Source organism: Lepidochelys kempii, chromosome 13 (assembly GCF_965140285.1).
Source record: "Lepidochelys kempii isolate rLepKem1 chromosome 13, rLepKem1.hap1, whole genome shotgun sequence".
NCBI lineage: Eukaryota > Metazoa > Chordata > Testudines > Cheloniidae > Lepidochelys > Lepidochelys kempii.
The window spans coordinates 12,770,363-12,790,673 of NC_136392.1; the positions used below are offsets into that span (position 1 = coordinate 12,770,363).

Here is a 20,311-nt window from a genome sequence, read left to right on the forward strand (position 1 = left end):
CACCCTGGATCAATAATCAGAGAAATACATTTGCCATCTTAAACTACTGCATTTTGGTTAAATGGTACAAATATGCTTCTGATTAATAACTAAACATGGACGAGGGAGGAAAAGCATTTTACGATCTATGCCACTGGGATGAAATATTACTACTGTCAAAGAATGTCACATACTTTCAGCAAGATGGCCTCTGACATCAGAAATGCCTCTCAACAGCTTGATTTATAAATGCAATTCACAATTGTTCTATACTGTAATTAATATAAAGCAAGAACAAAGCAGTTGTGCAATCTCACCAATGAGAGGACTGTAATCCAAAATCACGTTAGCATAGCAATATTTAGGAGTATGCTACAACATGGTGGTTCTCAGACAATTGAGAGTTGGCTACTTATGGGCTGCAGAACACTTTCAGAAGGTTTGCAAAGGAGCTTCTGTCATAATAGTGAGGTATCCATGAGACTTCATGATATCCGTAACCCTTTTTTGACCAATTCACAAACAACCCCCTTGCTGCAGCCTCTGTGGCTTCTTCATGTCTTTGTTCAGCATTCCCTTTGCATATATTCAGCCATGATCAAACTGCAGAGGACTTCAACACTGGAGAAGCAAACGCACAGGAGCGCAGCACAGATTATGTCCTGCACTCCTGCAATATCATTCTGCAACACCACCAGGAGAGGTTAGAGCAATTGGGGCTGAGGACAAAGACAGGAGATTCAAAACTAATAATAATGGTAAAATTCTAAATAGCAGAGACAAAACATGGTAGGACATAACTGAGCATCTACCTATATCACAGGATCTCCAGTTTATTTACTTGTCTTCATAGACTATCAGGGTTGGAAGGGACCCCAGAAGGTCATCTAGTCCAACCCCCTGCTCGAAGCAGGACCAATTCCCAGTTAAATCATCCCAGCCAGGGCTTTGTCAAGCCTGACCTTAAAAACCTCTAAGGAAGGAGATTCTACCACCTCCCTAGGTAACACATTCCAGTGTTTCACCACCCTCTTAGTGAAAAAGTTTTTCCTAATATCCAATCTAAACCTCCCCCACTGCAACTTGAGACCATTACTCCTCGTTCTGTCATCTGCTACCATTGAGAACAGCCTAGAGCCATCCTCTTTGGAACCCCCTTTCAGGTAGTTGAAAGCAGCTATCAAATCCCCCCTCATTCTTCTCTTCTGCAGGCTAAACAAGCCCAGCTCCCTCAGCCTCTCCTCATAACTCATGTGTTCCAGTCCCCTAATCATTTTTGTTGCCCTTCGCTGGACTCTCTCCAATTTATCCACATCCTTCTTGAAGTGTGGGGCCCAAAACTGGACACAGTACTCCAGATGAGGCCTCACCAATGTCGAATAGAGGGGAACGATCACGTCCCTCGATCTGCTCGCTATGCCCCTACTTATACATCCCAAAATGCCATTGGCCTTCTTGGCAACAAGGGCACACTGCTGACTCATATCCAGCTTCTTGTCCACTGTCACCCCTAGGTCCTTTTCCGCAGAACTGCTGCCTAGCCATTCGGTCCCTAGTCTGTAGCTGTGCATTGGGTTCTTCCGTCCTAAGTGCAGGACCCTGCACTTATCCTTATTGAACCTCATCAGATTTCTTTTGGCCCAATCCTCCAATTTGTCTAGGTCCTTCTGTATCCTATCCCTCCCCTCCAGCGTATCTACCACTCCTCCCAGTTTAGTATCATCTGCAAATTTGCAGAGAGTGCAATCCACACCATCCTCCAGATCATTTATGAAGATATTGAACAAAACCGGCCCCAGGACCGACCCTTGGGGTACTCCACTTGATACCGGCTGCCAACTAGACATGGAGCCATTGATCACTTTGACTAAGGTCATTCATAATTCTGACAATATGATCTTTCCATACAACCAGGCACTATAACTGGTGTGGACTTGGGGGTGGGCATCCACAAGCAGGTTAAGTGGCCTACAATACAGTGCTCTAGCATCATCAACTGAACACCAAGGAAACTCCACCAAGGAATTTGCAGACAAGTCACCTTCTATACATAGGTTCTTCCCTTAGCATAAATCACAGAATTCTATTGGTATGGAAGTACATTAACCATGAGAAAAAAGAGCTAACACAATGGCTAACAATAAATGTCTTTCATCAATTCACATAGCACGACTTTGGGAACATTGCATTGATCCCTCTGGATGCTACCATGTACTTTTCTACTCTCCAGAATTCAGCTGCTGCTTGACATTACTCCAGACAACAAATTAACACTTCTGAATTGCTTTCAGTGATCAAAGCTTACCCTTCAAAAGTTTGTTAATAACAAGAACATGCCAGAGCTGTCTGGCTCCAGTTGGAAAAATAGTTTAGATCAGTGCTACTCAAAGTGATGGTCTGCGGACTGGTGCCAGTCTGCAAGCCATTGGCTGCCGGTCTGCGCGCACATTGGGGAAAAAAATTGCAGGTCCCCCACATCAGATAGCTTGAGAAGCAAGGTTTAGAGGACACTCAAAGCTACTGTGGGAAGATGAGGAAGTTGGGGGAGTGGGATGTAAGTTGGCTTGAGAGCAGCAAAGCTCTTCTTTTTGAATGAGAACATTTGAAATGAAACTAACATTTTCATTTAGTTTAAGTCTCTAAATATAAGTAATGACAGCCTGGATTAGAATTGATCAAAACATGGACATCTTCCTGTGAAAAAATTCAAAGTGTCTTTGTGGGAAAAAGTAATAAAGTGAGAGTAAGTGTTTGTGCAAAGTTCTTTAAATTCTCCCTTCCTCTCCCATTTTATCTCCTTCCTTTTGCCTTTTCCCACAAATATATTTCATTCAAGATTCATTCATGGGGGAAATGTCCATGTTCTGAGCTGCTCTAGTGATGTTATTACCTATAGCTGTTGCTTTACTTACTTCTAGTGGTGAGGGTTCAGAAACAAGTAGGGGGAGGCTTTTTTTAGCAAAAAAAAAAAAAAAAAACAACAACAACAACAACAAAAACAAACACTAAACCAACCAAACCAAGAAAAAAAAACAAACAAAAAAACCCAAAACCCACAGTTAAGGGAGTTAGGTCCCCATCTTCCATTAACTTTTCAATCAGAACTGGGAGTAAAACTTTCAAAAGCACCTAAGTGCCTTAGAAACCTAAGTGCCATTGACTCTCAATGAGGGCCCTAAGGCGTAGATTCAAAAAGGTGTTGTGATGCTCAAAGGGAGAGAGAGTGGTATTTTAGAATACAATCCATAAAGCTAGCACACTAGACTGGCAGTCCGTTAAGCCAGTCAACAGGAGATGGAGAAAATGCTAAGCCCTGCCCTTTAGAGATAGGCATCTCCCTGTAGCCTGGATTTAGCCTAGCTCTGCTAGTGATCCACAAACCAGGGAAATATAGGTTTTTCACCTAAATTGCATGCGGGGTCCAATCCGGTAAGAATACTCAGAGACCACCTAACTCCACACAAAACAGCTGGAGGAGGAGACCCTCTCTTATAATCTTTAGCCTAGTGGTTAGTGTATTCACCCAGGATGCAGGAGATCCCCAGTTCAAGTCCCCCCCTCTGCCTGATGAGAAGGGACCTGAACAGGGCACTTGCACCTTTCAGGGGAGTACTTTAATCACGGGGTTGAAATATACTGATGTGGGGCTCCCTCAAGCTCTACTGAAGTTGTTCCACTTTAATTGAATAGTTAAATATTAATTGGTAATGGAAAAAGACTTACACTGACTAGAGCCTAGTGGTTAGGACACTTACCTGCACAGTGTTCAAATCCCTTTCCTCCCCACCCCCCATCAGCCATAGGGAGGACCTGAACTGGGGGTTTTCCACGTACCAGGTCAGTACCCTAATCATTGGACTAACTGTTATAAGGGAGGATGAGGGCCTATTTTCTTTCAATTCATGGATCGCACGGGGGCTTGGGCAGGAGATAGGCACCCATACACCTGGAGCGAGGCAGCAATATGCAATGCATAGAGAAGGAAATATAGGCACCGAGTGAGTTTAGGTGCCTACAGTGTTAGGTGACAGCTGAGGAGTTTTGTGGAGCACAGGGGAGCGTAAAAATGGGACTTCAGCGCCAAAGTAGCTTTGTGGATCCCATCCTAAGTCACTTGGACACCCGTAACAACAATTGCAACAGTGCCTAACTTCGCTAGGCACGACAGAAAATTCCACCCTTATTGAAGATGGCTGACTAAACAGAAGTCTCTGCACTCATGTCATAAATATTTCAAAACATGCCAGTTGAGTCAGCAAAGTGTGTGGTTGCCTCTTATTGTACATGCATTCACAGAAAACCTCACAGCATGTTGCCACTTGGAATTACTTGTGAGCAAGACAAATGACAATTTATTTATTTTTTTAAACATTTTGGTACATTGCAAAGTGGTTTTTCTTTTAATTTTACACCACATCGTTTGAGATGACATCAAACAACATAATTTGTCATGACAAGAGATATAAAGAAATTAAAAAGGGATTAAAAGAAAACCCAGTTTTGAGAGTTGGCTAGTTGGAAAAGGCTGTAATTTAAAGCAGAAAGGCCTGCGTTGGATTATTCTGACAAATTGAAAAGAGGCAAAAATTTGCCACATGTCTGTGAGGAGGATATGAAATTGAGGGGATGCACTGTTTTCTGATGAGCAAGTACTAGAAGCCAAGAGATTCAGCTTTCTAAACCCAACTCTGCTAATAGGGCTAATTAATGGAGAAGGCCCAGCTACATTAAAAACTACCCAAATAGTTAGACTTCTCTGGGACAATGCAGATCACAAAGCTAATGAGAGTAGGGGACAAAGCATTCTTGACTGAGGGGATCTGGCTAGGTAACAAACTCCCAGAAGAGATTAGGCAAATCCGGGGCTTGATCATTTTCAGGAAATGTACAAAATTTTCCTCTTGGAAAAAGTGTTTTCACTACAGCAAAAATGACACTCAGTATCATAACATTGACTCCGCCTCTACCTACTCCCCACCCCACCACAAAAATACAAAACAGTTACATGAACAAATCAACCAACCAAAACCAAACTACACCAAGCAGAGTTTTTACCCCAAAAAGGAAGAAGTGACAGTGATTTCATAATGCCCACTAGGGACTTTGCTATTGATTTTACGCAGAAGGCATTCAGATACTGTGGCTATAGGCAGCAGTATAAAACCTTAAGACAGAAACTCTGTGGATGACAAGGCTTATTTACCCTCTCTCAGAGGAGGACCAGAGGTGATTAGAGCAAATGTTTGTACGGACCTTTGAAAAGAGTGGTATTGTTAAAAATACCAACACACCTCTCATTTAAATAATTAAGATAATGAAACTAAAATAATGATATTTTAGGTTACTGCTGCTCCTTTCATCCCAAAGGATCCTCCATTTCTTCATTAACAAAAACAAAAAGGTCACTGAAGTACAGCCAGAGTTCAGCAAACAACTGGCTATCAGCAAGCAGCACACAGCACCATGTAGAATGTGAAGGGGGAATTTTGGGACACAAGAACAAGCCCTTAATCTTACATGGGAATTTTAAGGGCCAATTTTTCAAAATAGCACCTTCCTTACACAAGCACAATCTATGACTGCAATCAAATTGCAGGCAGAAATCTGGGTACTTGCACCTTAAACTACTGATTCAGAGTACAAATCAGGTACAGTGGTCAGAGATGCAATCATTCAGACATACACCCAAATTTTGTGGAAGCAAGTTTTGCCTGTCAAAAAGGGAGGGTTTTAAAAAATGTACCCCTACATGTCCACATGGAGCAGACAGAACTTCTGTTTCTAAGGACTCACTTGAGGGCCATCCATACCGCGTTCCTGGAAGTTAATTTACCTTTCTCAGGTGGTTAGACAGATGAACCCAGCCTGCCAGGATATTAACCTTCGTTCCAGAGAGTCTGTGTATGCCAATCTTAAAACCTAGACCCACCTACGCTTCAGGACAAGGAATGTATAATTTTGAGACTGACTCATGGACAAATTCCACTTGGAGATATTCAGGATTTCCAAATGGATATTTGCTTTTGGCCTGTGTATGTGCAGGACAATTTTGTTTCCACCAATCCTTGCCATCTCAATGCACGTTACACCATGTTATGTTTTGCCTGAATTTGGGCCAGGTTTTTAAAAGCACAAATCAGTGTCCAAAGCCAGTCTTGCATATAAACGAGGCAAACACATTTAATGACCTAGCCTCTGGCCTCATGAAAGGCTACATCAGAACAAAACACATGAGAAATGGAGCCCCAATTAACACACCAACTGCAAATTGATGCTCTTGGTTCATGGTAACTGCTTTCAATCTGGGTGTTGCATACTGGATTATATTCCTCATGATTCGAAAGGCAGAACAAACTGAGAAGAGGCTGTGGAGCCGACAGAAAGACACAATCCTACTCAGCACCAGCCACTCATAGGAACTTTATATCAAGGGCTAGTAATTATCATAGAAGAGAACAATAGGAACCAAGTGTAATTGGAAGTCTGGTTATGATTAAAGATGAGTCAAACTGGTTTGGAATATGAACATAGAACTGTTTGGAAGTCCATTAATTACAAAAAATGGATATAGATGTAAGGAGGGATTTTCAAAAGCACTCAGCTTTGGACTAAGTCTGCTCTCAGTGAAGTCAATGGAGTTTTACTGTTGGGTTTAATGGGAGCAGAGTAGAATTTTGAAAATCCTGCCCATGTGGTTCATTTGGGAGATAACTCTGCTGCCATTTCTTTGCTGTCACTTTCCAGTGACCTTCTATTACTAAGGTGGCTCTGCTGCATAAGGGATAGTGTCAGGATCTGAGGGTTTTCCAGGGAGTGTTCACCCCTTACATGGCAGTAAGCATGTATATGTGGGGCAGGGACATAAGATCCACTGCTGTGAAGATCTTCCAGTCTTCTTCCCTGTGGCAGGGCAGAATAGATGAAGGCTGAAGTATCCTCCATATAATGGCACGATAGTCTGGAGGGAAGATTCATCTCAAGGATTCATCTTCTCCATGCTGCTTAGACTAGGAGCTGAAGCGAGGCTTTGGTCATTAATGTTTGTGCTAATACAGCTCTGTGGTACTTCCTGGAATAACACAGCAATCTGGGCTGGGTGGATGGCATAGAGATCTCATTTCAAACATTTTGCTGCAGTTTAACGTCACAGGGGAGTTGTATTAGGGCTACATCTGAGAGATGGTTAGGAAATATCAGCAAGTGGTCACTACTTTCTGTCTAATAATGACAGTCTTTTATTCCCACAGAAGAGGTAAAGCATAGGCAATAGGGATACAAGTTTATCTGTCTTGCCTTATGTGACATGCTGTATTAATCTGTATTAACACCCTGCACTCTACTGTAATGATCTTTGTACAAAATATGCCTTGTGAGGTATCATTTGAAAACTAAACTCAATGATCATTACTTTTCTTGTCCAGGGAGCTGTTAAACCAGCCTATCCTAAACAAAGGAATATGTGTTTACCTCAATTTACACATAAGCAGTAGACTGGACCATCAAGACAGCAGGGGAGGAGATGGCAGGAAACAGAACTATTTGCATTTCAGAAAATAGAAGTGGGGGGAAGAAAAAACAGAGCTTCCTTTACCACCAGGCTCCATGATACTTTTCTCACTGCTTAAATAAACTTTACTTTGCAGGGTAAACCTCAGAAGAATCCATTTCAAAGGTGTGCTGGTCTACAAAGACAGAGGTTCTGAACCTTTAGTGATAAGCAATTGAATCAACTGATTGTTCACCAGGTTACTATATTGTAAAAGTATCTAGTGAGGTCTTTTCTGAAAGCCAATGACACACTGGTGATTAATGTCATTGTGACATGTATATATTAACACTATGAGGAAATATGGAAAATAAATGATATTATATTTTAAAGTCTATGGCAAAAGAGAGAAATAGTTTCCCTCCCAGATGGAAGACAAGGCAGCTATTTACTTGTTTCCTATGTAAATTAAGGCTGGTGGAATCAAAACAGTGGAAGCCTCATTTACATACAAGGGGATGGGAAGCCTACAGGAAGGGAAGAACAGCATGAGATCATCTTGCCTCTTAAAACAAAGTCATAGAACTTTGGGCGATATAAGCAAACAGAAGCCATCTTTGGCATCCACCACTAGACAGAGACAAAGAAACAGAGCTCTTGCAAGCTGAGAAAGATAGGTCCTTCAATCAAAGGTGGATTGAAGTCTTTGGAAACAGAATATAGGTGAGCAATCTGCTTAGGCAAAATCTATATTTTGCTAGATCATGTTTCAGACTTTTAGATGTGTGTTTTCACTTTTATTTGCTTGTAACAATTTCTAACTTTATATCTTATATTTGAACTCACTTAAAATCCTATTTTCTTTGTTAATAAACGTGTTTTACTATTAATCTAAACCAACAGTGCTGCATTTGAATTAAAGTGAATGTTAACACCAGTTAATGTGCAAGCTGGTGGGTTATGTGTCTTTAGAGGAATAATCGGACCCTACTAGTTCTCTGAATGGTTCAGGAGTGGGCTAGACATTACAGACCTCACAATTTGGGGGAAATTTGAGATTGAGAATATGTTGGGGTCACCTTGATGGCTATAACTAAGGGCTGGTGTAAGACCGAGTTGGGTTATGGGGCTGTAGACAAGCTGCTAGGATCAGATCTGCTGAACCAAGGCTATCTAAAGGCACAGACACTTCAGAGCATGACCAGCATGCTGGTAGGCTAGTTGTGATCATCCTAGGTTGGGAGCTACAGCAGCAAAGCATTGTGACACACTCTGGGGTTGCAGGGCAAGTGGTGACAACCTCTCACTGATCTGGATTGCACCCCAAAATACCATCACACCCTACCACTGGCTGACACCAACTCTGTTCTGGAGGAAACAGCTCTAAGGCTGGCATATCTCCCCTCTGATACTGTGAAAAGGGTGCTCATCAGTGTTAATTGTGAGGTTAATTTTTGTGGCATAGATACCTTTTCACCGGGAACTGAACACATGCAAAGCAGTAGTCTTTAGACAATAGCTTTTGACACTGTGGAACTGGACTGTAATAGCAATCCCAAAGCGCAAGGCAAGTTATGCTATTAGCAAAATCCATCATCAGCTCCACCACCCTTCAAAAACAATGAGTCTAAAACCAATTGTATCATTTCCCTTTATATGACTCTGCTCTAAAGACTTGCCAAAACTTTGATGGATTTACACAAGGGAAAAATTTGGCCCACTGTACATAAAACACCAGCATAGTTGAAAACATGCTCTGAAAGGCTGAACTGAAATTAAAACTTCTCTTCCACTAATAACAGCTTAAGATCTTCATTTTTGGTTCATGACAACTAAAAAAAAAAATCAATCATTCTGTTTTATAATCCCCTTGAAAGTGATACCCTCTGAATCATCTTAATGTTTTTCATCTGAAGGAAGAAAGGTAAGACAGCGCTACGTTGCATTTTTTTTCTATTTGGGGTGGGGTGGGGGAGCTGGAAATAATCTGGAGAAAAGTTTATTTCCAACTTTCCAGCCCTTTTATATAATTAACAGGATGTAAGAGCCTTAGACATAACAAATAGAGGTTGGAGAAAACCACAAACTCTCCATATGGGGTTTAGTTCCTGTTTACTAGTATCCTGTTTACAACATGGGCTTTGATGGTCAGATCATCAGGCCTCTCATGTTCCCAGCAAGGCTGCGCTTATTCTGTACTTATTTATGACTGGGAAGAATTTTTAATAAAAAATGTAGGGGAAACAAAGCAGAAAGAGATTATAACAATATGTATCATTACAGAAATGCCAGGATCATTGTTACAGGCTCACACATTGTCTGTGTGAAGATGATAAGGGGACGTAAATTAGCCGCCAGAATAGCAACATGGAACAAATGCTAGCTTTCCCTCCTATGTCAAAGTCTGGGCTGCATAACCCATCTGGCAAAGCAACGGGGACTCACCGCCCCAGATTTTTGATTCACAGTTTTTAAAAGATATTTTGACTTAATGCCCTAATTCAGGATGGGAATAATTCTTCTAAATCTTAAAAATTCTCGCTGGATAAAAAGCTATTTCCCACCCAGCTCTATTTATGGTGAACAGGGCTGCAGTTGTATCATATGTAATATGCCAATGAAAAACAAAATCTACTTTAATAATTGTGGGATATATTTAAAATTCAACAATAAAGGCCAGATTCTGATCTGAGTTATGTGGATTTAAATATAAAAACACTCAGCTTCATTGGAGTTATTTGATATTTATGTCAGTGTAACTAAGCTTGGAATCTGCCCCATAACATTAAATTCTTGTACATGAACAGCAAGAAAAATCAATAGAGGGCACTTATATTACAGCATAAGTGCAGTGCAGTCAATGTAGCAATAATTATTTACATCATCTGAAGATCCAGTCTTCTGAGTCTATCATTGGAAGTTACCTTTCCAGATGGCAGGATGCCTGTTCTTGGATTTATGACATATCTGTAATCCACTCATTTTGTAGCCCTAATGCGCTCACATGAAATGCCAAACAAGAATGTGGATGATATGTTTTTAGTATAAATTGCTCTGAGCACATAACTATATCAAGATAATTTTTCCTCCCTTGAAATTAATGCCAAAACTTCCACTAACTCTGGTGCGATAGAACTGGGCACTTTATACCTGCCTTGGCTTAATAACAAAAACAAGATGTTTCCTGATAAATCTAATGCATGAAGCTTGATTCTTGTTTCATGCTGGTTTACAACCCTTTGCCTGAAGTAATTCACTCTCATTTGCATCTGTATACATTAAATTAGAAAAAGCACCTTTATTTTCCTTACAGTATTTAAATTAAGAGAATGCAAGTATGAGTGAAAGATGGAACATCCACCAGCTTCAACTCTGTGGCCTGTGCCAACCTATGTCCCAATTTTTGGTCCTGAAAGCTCCTGAGAACTGCTGTCGACAGCATTCCACTGCACCCAAAATGGAACTGGAAAATAGGCCATTCTTGGACAAGGATCTGACTCACAATCAAAACCACTGAAACAAGATTCAAATCCAAAACTCCTTCCTACTCCCAAATTCAATGGGGTTCAGATTAGAGGCACCAGTTTTTGACTCATCTCCAACCTATAAATTATAAATTGCACCTTAGATTAGGGCAGCGGGTTTTTTTATTTTGTTTTTGGTTTTAACTTTTTTATCCTGTAGTGAATTATCAGACATCAGCAGGCAGGGGTTCACAATGGAACAGCTGTCACAATCTTAAAACTCCAGGGGCCTTAACTGTGATACTATCACATGTGCAAATGTGTTGCATCTGTAGCAAATCTTAAACAAAATCTAGTATTATCTCCTCAGTAGCCATGTTACTGCATTAAAGTTGCTTATTAGTTTCCTAATTAAATTTCCACAAACTTTATAGCTGTGACAGATTCTTGGTAATCTTTTCTGCAGTAATTTAGATGGGACGCTGGAGGGAAAGGGTGGGGCAGCCCATCTCATTTCATGCCAAGAGTCTGTGCTACCAGTTACACTCGTCAATCTCTTGCTTAAGCATTTAGCAGTTATAAAGAACTCATTAAAAAGGCTCAGATTTATTAGAAGCACCTCAAGCTCATTAAGAATTCAGAAAAAATGTGAAGCCCTTGCATCCACATGCTCTTTATGAAGCTGTCAGCTAGAGCTGACTGAAAAGTGCAAAGAAGTTGATGTTTTATTTTATTAAAATTTTGCATTGAGGGTTTTTTGTTTGTTTGTTTTTAAATTTGCCAATTTTTCAGTGGGGGAAAAAAGTTCCACTTTTGTTTTTTCCCCTTTTCTCTCCTCCGTCCCCTTATTTTCCAATAGCAAAATGGATAAAGTGGGAAAGAGAGGAAAAGTTGAGGAGGAAAGGTAGGGGAAGGAATGGAGGGGAAAGGGAAAAAAGAATCAGAACTGGAAGGGACCTTGAGAGGTCATCTAGTCCAGTCCCCTGCACTTGTGGCAGGACTAATTAGACCATTCCTGACAGGTTTGTCTAACCTGCTCTTTAAAATCTCCAGTGATGCAGATTCCACAACCTCCCTAGGCAATTTATTCCAGTGCCTAACCACCCTGACAGTTAGGAAGTTTCCTAATGTCCAACCTAAACCTCCCTTGCTGCAATTTAAGACCATTGCTTGTTGTCCTATCTTCATAGGTTAAGAAAAACAATTTTTCTTCCTCCTCCTTGTAACAAACTTTTGCATACTTGAAAACTGTCATATCTCCCTCAGTCTTCTCTTTTCCAGACTAAAGAACCCCAATTTTTTCAATCTCCCCTCATAGGTCATGTTTTCTAGACCTTTAATCATTTTTGTTGCTCTTCTCTGGACTCTCTCCAATTTGTTCACATCCTTCCTGAAAGGTGGTGCCCAGAACTGGACACAATACTCCAGCTGAGGCCTAATCAGTGCCGAGAAGAGCGGAAGAATTACTTCTTGTGTCTTGCTTTCAACACTCCTGCTAATACATCCCAGAATGATTTTTGCTTTTTTTGCAACAGCGTTATACTGTTGACTCAGATTTAGCTTCTGGTCCACTATGATCCCCAGATACCTTTCTGCAGTACTCCTTCCAAGGCAGTCATTTCCCATTTTGTATGTGTGCAACTGATCGTTCCTTCCTAAATGGAGTACTTTGCATTTGTCCTTATTTAATTTCATTTTATTTACTTCAGAGCATTTCTCCAGATCATTTTGAATTTTAATCTTATCCTCCAAAGCATTTACAACCCTGCCCAGCTTGGTATCGTCCACAAACTTTATAAGCGTACTCTCTATGCCATTATCTAAATCATTGATAAAGATATTGAACAGAACCAGACCCAGAAATGATCCCTTGTTATGCCCTTCTAGCATGACTTTGAACCATTGATAATTACTGTCTGGGAATGGTTTTCCCACCAGTTTTGCACCCACCTCATAGTAGCTCCATCTAGGTTGCATTTCCCTAGTTTGTTTATGAGAAGGTCATGCGAGAGAGTATCAAAAGCTTGACTAAAGTCAAGATATACCACATCTACCGCTTCCCCCCCATGTAAGGGGTGGGGATCAAAAGTCAGAAACTTGACTAAAAAAAAAAATCACTTTGGGTTTTTTGTTGTTGAAAAATATTTAAACTTTGAATACAAATAAATTGTGAATATTTTCCACTTTTGAAAAAACCCACCTATTTTTCATCAAAAAAGGTTTCAAACAAAAAAATTCAGTCACCTCTACTCAACCAAATTACTGTCTTTAATTACAACTAAATGGATTTTTGGGGGTGGAAAAGGTCAAATATCTAAAGCTCTATTGTAATACAATAGTAATAGGTTAAATTCAATCAAAAAAATAAACTGTCACAAATGTGGCCATGCCCAGATACACTGATTCTTTTACAACTTGCACAAACTTTGGTCTTGATCCAGCAGGGTGCTGAAGGCCCACAATACTAAAGAAGTCATGATATCAGTGACATCTGAAGTCAATGAGACTAGCCGGGTCTCAGCATTTTACAAGCAGTGCTCAGCACTTTGCAGAATAGGGCTCCTTGCTTGAATGAAGATGAAAACCAGCTCTGTAATACTTACAGGAAGTTTGCCAGAATGTCAGCAAGAAACCCCTTGCTTCATAAAACAAATATGCTTTACAAAACTGGAGTACACCGGCAGACACAAAGGTACAATCCTGGCTCCACTGAAGTAAATGGCAAAACTCTTTTTGACTTCAGCAAGGCCAGGATGTCATCCATGGAAGAATGCATTGGCTTCAGTAGTGCTGGTCAGAAAATGGCTTTTTTTTTTCCTGGGGGGAAAACAATTCTAGTCTTCAATGAAAAAAAACAAACAGAATTTTCATCCAAAAGCTTCTGAACAATGAACATTTTGGTTTCCAGATGAAAATTTTTGCTTTCAGTTTTCCAGTGGAAATATATATATAAGCAGACACTTTGTGCCAATATTTGCATTTAGCAAAAACTCTATTGGTCAAAAATAAGCGGTGATGGAAAATTTTCTCTCAGCCCTAATTGCTGTGTACCTTTGCAATGTAGTGCCATGTATGACCTTCACTCAGGATTCAGAGCTCCACTGGACTCAGCATATCACATAGGCTTCTGCCCTTGAGCACATTAAGCAGATTGGTGTCTGACAGATTCTGTATTAAACACCTTTTTTCCTGGATATGGTGTTGTAAAATCAGTTGATAGTGAAAGAGGGTGGGGAAGGAAACCAAGCCATTGTTTCATTTCTCCTCCTGCAAACTGCTGAAGGGGCTCCATGGTGAGCCATGCTCTCTTCTGGTCTGCCAGGGGGAAAGGCTGGGCTGAGTTGCACTGGGCCTTGAGCAGCTGTTTGATTTGCTTGTGCTTCTATGTTGCTCAAGTCACAAGAGCACGCAAACTTTTAAGTGCTTATTGGAAGTGAAGTAGAACTTCGAACCTTTCAATCCACACTAATCTGTGGATCTTCCCCTTAAGGTATCCTGCCCACTAGTTCAATACATACATCGTTAAAGGCCTTTTAAAAAAACATTTGCCTGCAAGTTACAGCTGTGCTTACTCATGGAAGTAGGTAAGTGCCTTTGGTTTTGCATTCATATTCAGTAATATTAACAAATCAGGTGAAATACATGATATGCCAGAGTGAAACAATTATACAACAGTCCATTGCAAAGGGTTGAGAAGCTCAACTCAGCTTTGCAAGAGAGAACAAAAAAAAGATTAAGGGCAGCTTTTTAATGCGGGAGACTCCCATGGTATTCTGAAGAACAATGCTTGCCAACTTCAAGGCCACCAAGCCAGCAGGTAAAAATACAGTCATGTGAACACTTATTAGAACAAGTCTTTCTTTTCCCCATGATATCTATGCTCATTCAAAATGTGCAGCAATAAATCAAATTAGATCAGATGCAACTGTCTGAAAGGAAACCACATGATAATCAGCTTTAAAGTTTTCCATCCAAAAGAAAAAACAAAAAAGGGGAAAAAAATCAGTACAGCACTAGAGTAAGATAATATGTGCATCTAACCCATTATACTTGGCTTGAAATTATAGAAAATAATATGTGATAGTAGCATGTAAAGACAGGCTCTTAAACATAATCACTCGGGATCTATCCTGAATCAGTTAATCCATCTTGTAACTGACAGACAGACAATTTGACTAGTACTCCCTGACTTTGAAATTAATGGGAATATTAATAAATGTTACTATTATTACTACTTATATTTGGATTATTTTCATGAACTACAGTAAACACAGGAAATATGATTACATTAATGAATGGTTTGTCACTTTTTTTTAATTGCTTGGTTACATCAATTCATTATCTTCCTCTGGTTACATCATTCATTATTGCTGATGGGCCACATTTTCAGCTGAACGTCCAAGGTTGCATGCCTGTTTTTTGTGTACAATCGATTGTATGTGCAAAAGTGGCGCACACTTATTTTGTGCACACAGTCATTTCCAGGCAGGCCTGCCAACAGGGGGCAGTAAAGGGGGTAATTACCTAGGGGCCTGGGTGATTTAAAAGGGCCTTAAGGTTCTAGGCACGCGTGGGTGGGTGGCGACGAAGGCAGCTGGGCGGACATGTGGAAGCCCTGGCCGTGCCGGAAGAGTGCCCATTGACTGTTCTGCCCTGGGGCCCAGAAATGCTGTCAGCAGGCTTGTTTCCAGGCTCTGACTAGGCAGTTGGGAGCCCAGATTTGCACATATGGTGGTTAAGTGCATGAAAAATGGGTTCATGCTTATTGGTGTAGTGAGATGCAGATGCAAAACTGGAAGTTATTTCAAGAATAGTTGAAAATAGTGCCAGCATTCCTGGGCTTTCATACGATTTTACAAGAATAATATGTACGTACTATATCATAGCTATTGATACAGTTTTTAGTACATGCTGTTAGTACTAAAACATATCTCCGGTGTTACATGACAAGCCCATTCTTAAAACTCAACATTTAATTTAAAAAACAAGTAAGAAATCGGTCTCTGGGAGCTCCCCACATTGATTGAATCTCTGGTTTTCCATTTTCAGAGGACACTCAAAGATGTTCTTTCAAAATTTCAGGAGCATCTATTTATGTGGAAAGGAGCATTAGATGCATATGAAAATTGCATATGTGGGAACTTGTGCAGTCAGTGGATTCAGTAAATGCAACTATTGTAAAATTTGGTCCTAATCAGCCTAATCTAATTTAAGTTTAAAGTGTTCCCCCTCTCCACCTGCCACCCTCTCTTCCCACCCACTACAACAAACAAACAAATACATAAAAATAAAATCAACACTATAGAAATGGAATTTGCACAGTTCCTGCAGTTTCCTCTGTCTTGGTCACCCAATATAATTTCAGGTTCTTTAGGGATCTTTTGACCCCCGCATAGTGTTATGCCTTAGTTGAACTCTAATAGGTTAATGAAACAGGTAGAACCCCCACTACCCTACTGTATTTGTTTGTTTTGGGTGAAGTTACACCTAGTTTTAAACTGCCACTGTAGGAGAGTCCCAACTTGTTTCACTATCAGTGGATTTTGATAATCTGCCAAGCAGTTAATCCTGCCTGACATGCAACTCACATGATATAACTCACCTGCACTTCATCAAAGCAGTTAATCTGCCTTTAGTTTTAAAAGAAATAAGTGTCATCCTGCCAACAGTTGTTGCAGATGCCTGGAAAACATGTTTGCAAATGATTCTGCTTGGTTTATCATCATCACTAGCATTTTGACCTTCATTGTAACGGCACAGGGCCTTCTTCTTTTATGGAAATGATGCATGAGGAAACAGGTGCATGCTGTCCATGCAATTCCAAAAGGAATGGTTCCCTGCTAACACAAGTGCATCATTTCCATCTCTTGGCCAATGTGATTACTCTCTTCCACAGGATTTTGCCTTGTTCTCTTAGTTGAAGGATACCTACAGTTGCAATAGCAATATATTGTTTGCCTGTAGCATGGCTTTCTTCCCCCATCAAGTGTTAATGAACTTCCTGTCCTTGTTCCTGAAGTAATTGTAAAGGTATGTTGGAGAATATACTGCCCACACTTTATTAAAGCCTAACAGTCTTATCCTGCACTCCCTGCTCAGGAAAACATACCTCTGATTTCATTTGGGGTTAATTTCCACATGTAAGGATCATACACTTGAATTTAATCGCCAAGAGCTTGATTTAAAGACTCCCATTTACTTCAGTGGGCTTTGGATCAAGCCCTAACTTCCTTTCTAAATTTCATAGACACAAGGAGATAAACAGAAATCAAACAGACATAAAGAGGGATCTTTTACGCAAGCAGAGATTGGCTGCTGACCAAAGAAGCGAGGTAACCTTTAGTTAATTAAATGTTGCTTCCCATGTTCATCAAAATGTGGCATTTAATTTGAAATGACAGAAAAGAGCATCTATACTGCAGTACCATGGAAAACTGGTTAAAAATATTAACCCCATATGCATGATTAGAATGCCTGTGCATGATTCTGCTAATGATAATGGCGTTGCCATCTCTATGAACTGATTGGATTAATAGTTTTAGCTTGAAATAAGAGAAGAGTAGATGTGGGAAAAGGCATTTTTCTATTATTTCCAATACAATGTGCCCAGTTATAGCACGTCATGCTGTTTCATGTTTTATTGCAGCCCACTTCCCCTTGACTTTCTGGCTGAGGATCTGATCATGTGAAGTGCTGAGTACTGCCTGGGAGTTGCCCACTGCACTCAGGTCCTACTGTCTTCCAGTGGAAATGGAAGTCATTCAGCATCTCTCAGCATGATGTAGAATTGGGCCCTTAATTAGCTACTGTGGAGTTTCAAAGCAATGCACACAAATCCTGTGTGGCCAAGCTCCGACCTTGTCCCCATAGGTCCCACACTTCCAGGTAGTTTATGCTAGCTTCAGAGGCTCACTGCAACCCTCCACATAGCCCTTCTCTCTAGGACCAGGGATACAGACTACTGAGCCCTTTGCATCATAAGCCAGTAATGGAGGTTGGTGAGAGATGTCTCTGTTGCTTCTACAGCCTCATACCAAAACAGTTTAGCCTCCTGTCCTGACAGGGGCCTGTTTTCCCCTCCCAGGAGGTGTTTCTGTAGTGGTGGGTTGGGTGGAACCCAGGCCCACCCTCTACTCTGGGCTCCAGCCCAGGGACCCTAATGGTAGCAGCTGTTGGCAGCCAACCTTTTACTGCCAGAGTTGCTACATTTCCCTGGGCCACTTCCCCATAGCTCTCCTGCTTCTCCCTTCTTCACCCTTACCTTAGGGCTCCATTACCAATGACTTGAGGGTGTCTTCATTAACCAGCCCTTCAGCCACACCTCCTCTCTGCCTGACTGGAGTGAACCCTTTTATATTATCAGAGGGGCCTTAATTAGAGTCAGGTGGTCACATTAGCTTAATGGCCTCACCTGACTCTTTGCAGGTTAATTGGAGTCAGGTGTTCTCATTAGCCTGGAGCAGCCCCTGCTCTGGTCAGTGAGGGAACAGAAAACTGTTAATCCAGTGGCCAGTATATCTGCCTTCAGCTAGCACGGCCCCTGCGCAAGGATGACACGCAAAATTGTGAAGCAGTCCATCTTTTTGTCTGGGGTCCTCTGCTCGGTGTCCCCGTCCGGTTCCCTTCATTTGACCCTTTGACCGCACTCCCGTCCCTGTTGTCCCGTCCCAGTTGACCCCCGTAATTAATTGGTTTTCCAGGTCCTGTGGACCCCCCTTCGGGTGTGGGGGGATCCTTTAGCAGTGGGCGGGCCTTGCCCGCCCACTTCCTGGATCCCAATAAGGCTACTCTGCTGTACCCAGCTGGCCTGGGTCTATCACACCTGCTATATGTTAATGAGATTTATGTAGGAACCTCATGTTCGCAACTATAAAAATGTACCCCAAGGAAGTCAAAGATTCAGCTGCATCGACTCACCAGTTTGATCCAGCATTTCAGAAATGTAAAGGGGAAAAATTCATAGCCATTGCAAATGGTTATTTTGTTGATTAAAGCTTTGAAGAGAGGATCTGCCTTGTTTTTCGATGACATGGAAATGTTCACACCTTAGAACCACTTTAGAAAAGCTGTAGGGGTCACAGAGAGCAGAAGTGAAAATGCATGGTGTGATGGTGTACCCCATAAGACTTTATGGAAATATGCTTATGACAAAACTGGAATATGTTTTATGCTACATGTGCCATGTAACATCTCTCTGCAAAGGTTATGGTCTACTGAATCTATTCATCCTATTTGTATGCATGTATCATTTTTATATTCAAAGTTATGAATATTGGCTGTATACTTGCTTGATTTTTAAGTGGCCCTAGTAAAGTATTCGGTCAGCTTCTTGAGAAACAAATGTGCAAATTAAGTGCCCAGTCAAGAAGCACTTAACGGACCATGGATCTCGGAAGGCTCCAATCCACATAAGAAATCTACATGAGGATGTTCAAGGTAGCATGTGAACCATGGCTGCTACCTGTAAATTCTGAGTCATGCATGGACATGTGACTTGCCCATGTGACTCCAAAACTCCATCTTGTAGCTGGAATTCTACACAGGGGGATGGAGGGGTATCCACCCACAAGAGAAAGTCTATTTAAACCCCTGGGAGACCCGTCCCTTTTGTCTTCAGCTGGCTCAAGAGAGAGCCTCTCCAGCACCAAGGATATCTGAGAGAAACTGGAACAAAGGACAGTAACTACAGGGGGTGTGAGTGATTGCTGGACCCAGACTAGAAGGAGACTAGTCTGTAAGAGGAAGCTTACTAGAACTCCTCTGAGGGTGAGGTTTTACTCTGTATTCAGTTTTCTTACTGTATATAGACAAAGACTTGTGTGTTCTATTTTATTTTGCTTGGTGATTCATTTTGTTCTGTCTGTTACTACTTGGAACCACTTAAATCCTACTTTCTGTATTTAATAAAATCACTTTTTACTTATTAATTAACCCAGAGTATGTATTAATACCTGGGGGGGACAGCTGTGCATATCTCTCTAGCAGTGTTATAGAGGTCAAACAATTTATGAGTTTACCCTGTATAAGCTTTATACTGGGTAAAACTGATTTATTTGGGGTTTGGCCCCATTGGGAATTGAGCATCTGAGTGTTAAAGACAGGAACACTTCTTAACCTGCTTTCAATTAAACCTACAGCTGTTAGGGGACATGGTTGAGACCTGGGTCTAGGTTTGCAGCAGGCTAGCGGGTCTGGCTCAAACCAGGCAGGGCACAGAATTCCCAGGCTGGGAGGACAGGGAAAGCAGGGGCAGAAGTAATCTTGGCACATCAGTTGGCAGCCCCAAGAGGGTTTCTGTGATCCAACCCGTCACACGTGAATTCTGCAGTTGAACTGAAGGAGTCTCTGTCTGTGGTAGCAAGCATGGGAATGTTCATGTAGA

At 41.2% G+C, this 20,311-nt stretch overlaps 1 pseudogene; it reads left to right on the plus strand.

Moving 5' to 3' along the window:
• The first annotated feature begins 18,457 nt into the window (after positions 1-18,457).
• Positions 18,458-18,514, plus strand: LOC140897434 (U6 spliceosomal RNA; annotated as a pseudogene).
• The last annotated feature ends 1,797 nt before the right edge of the window (positions 18,515-20,311 follow it).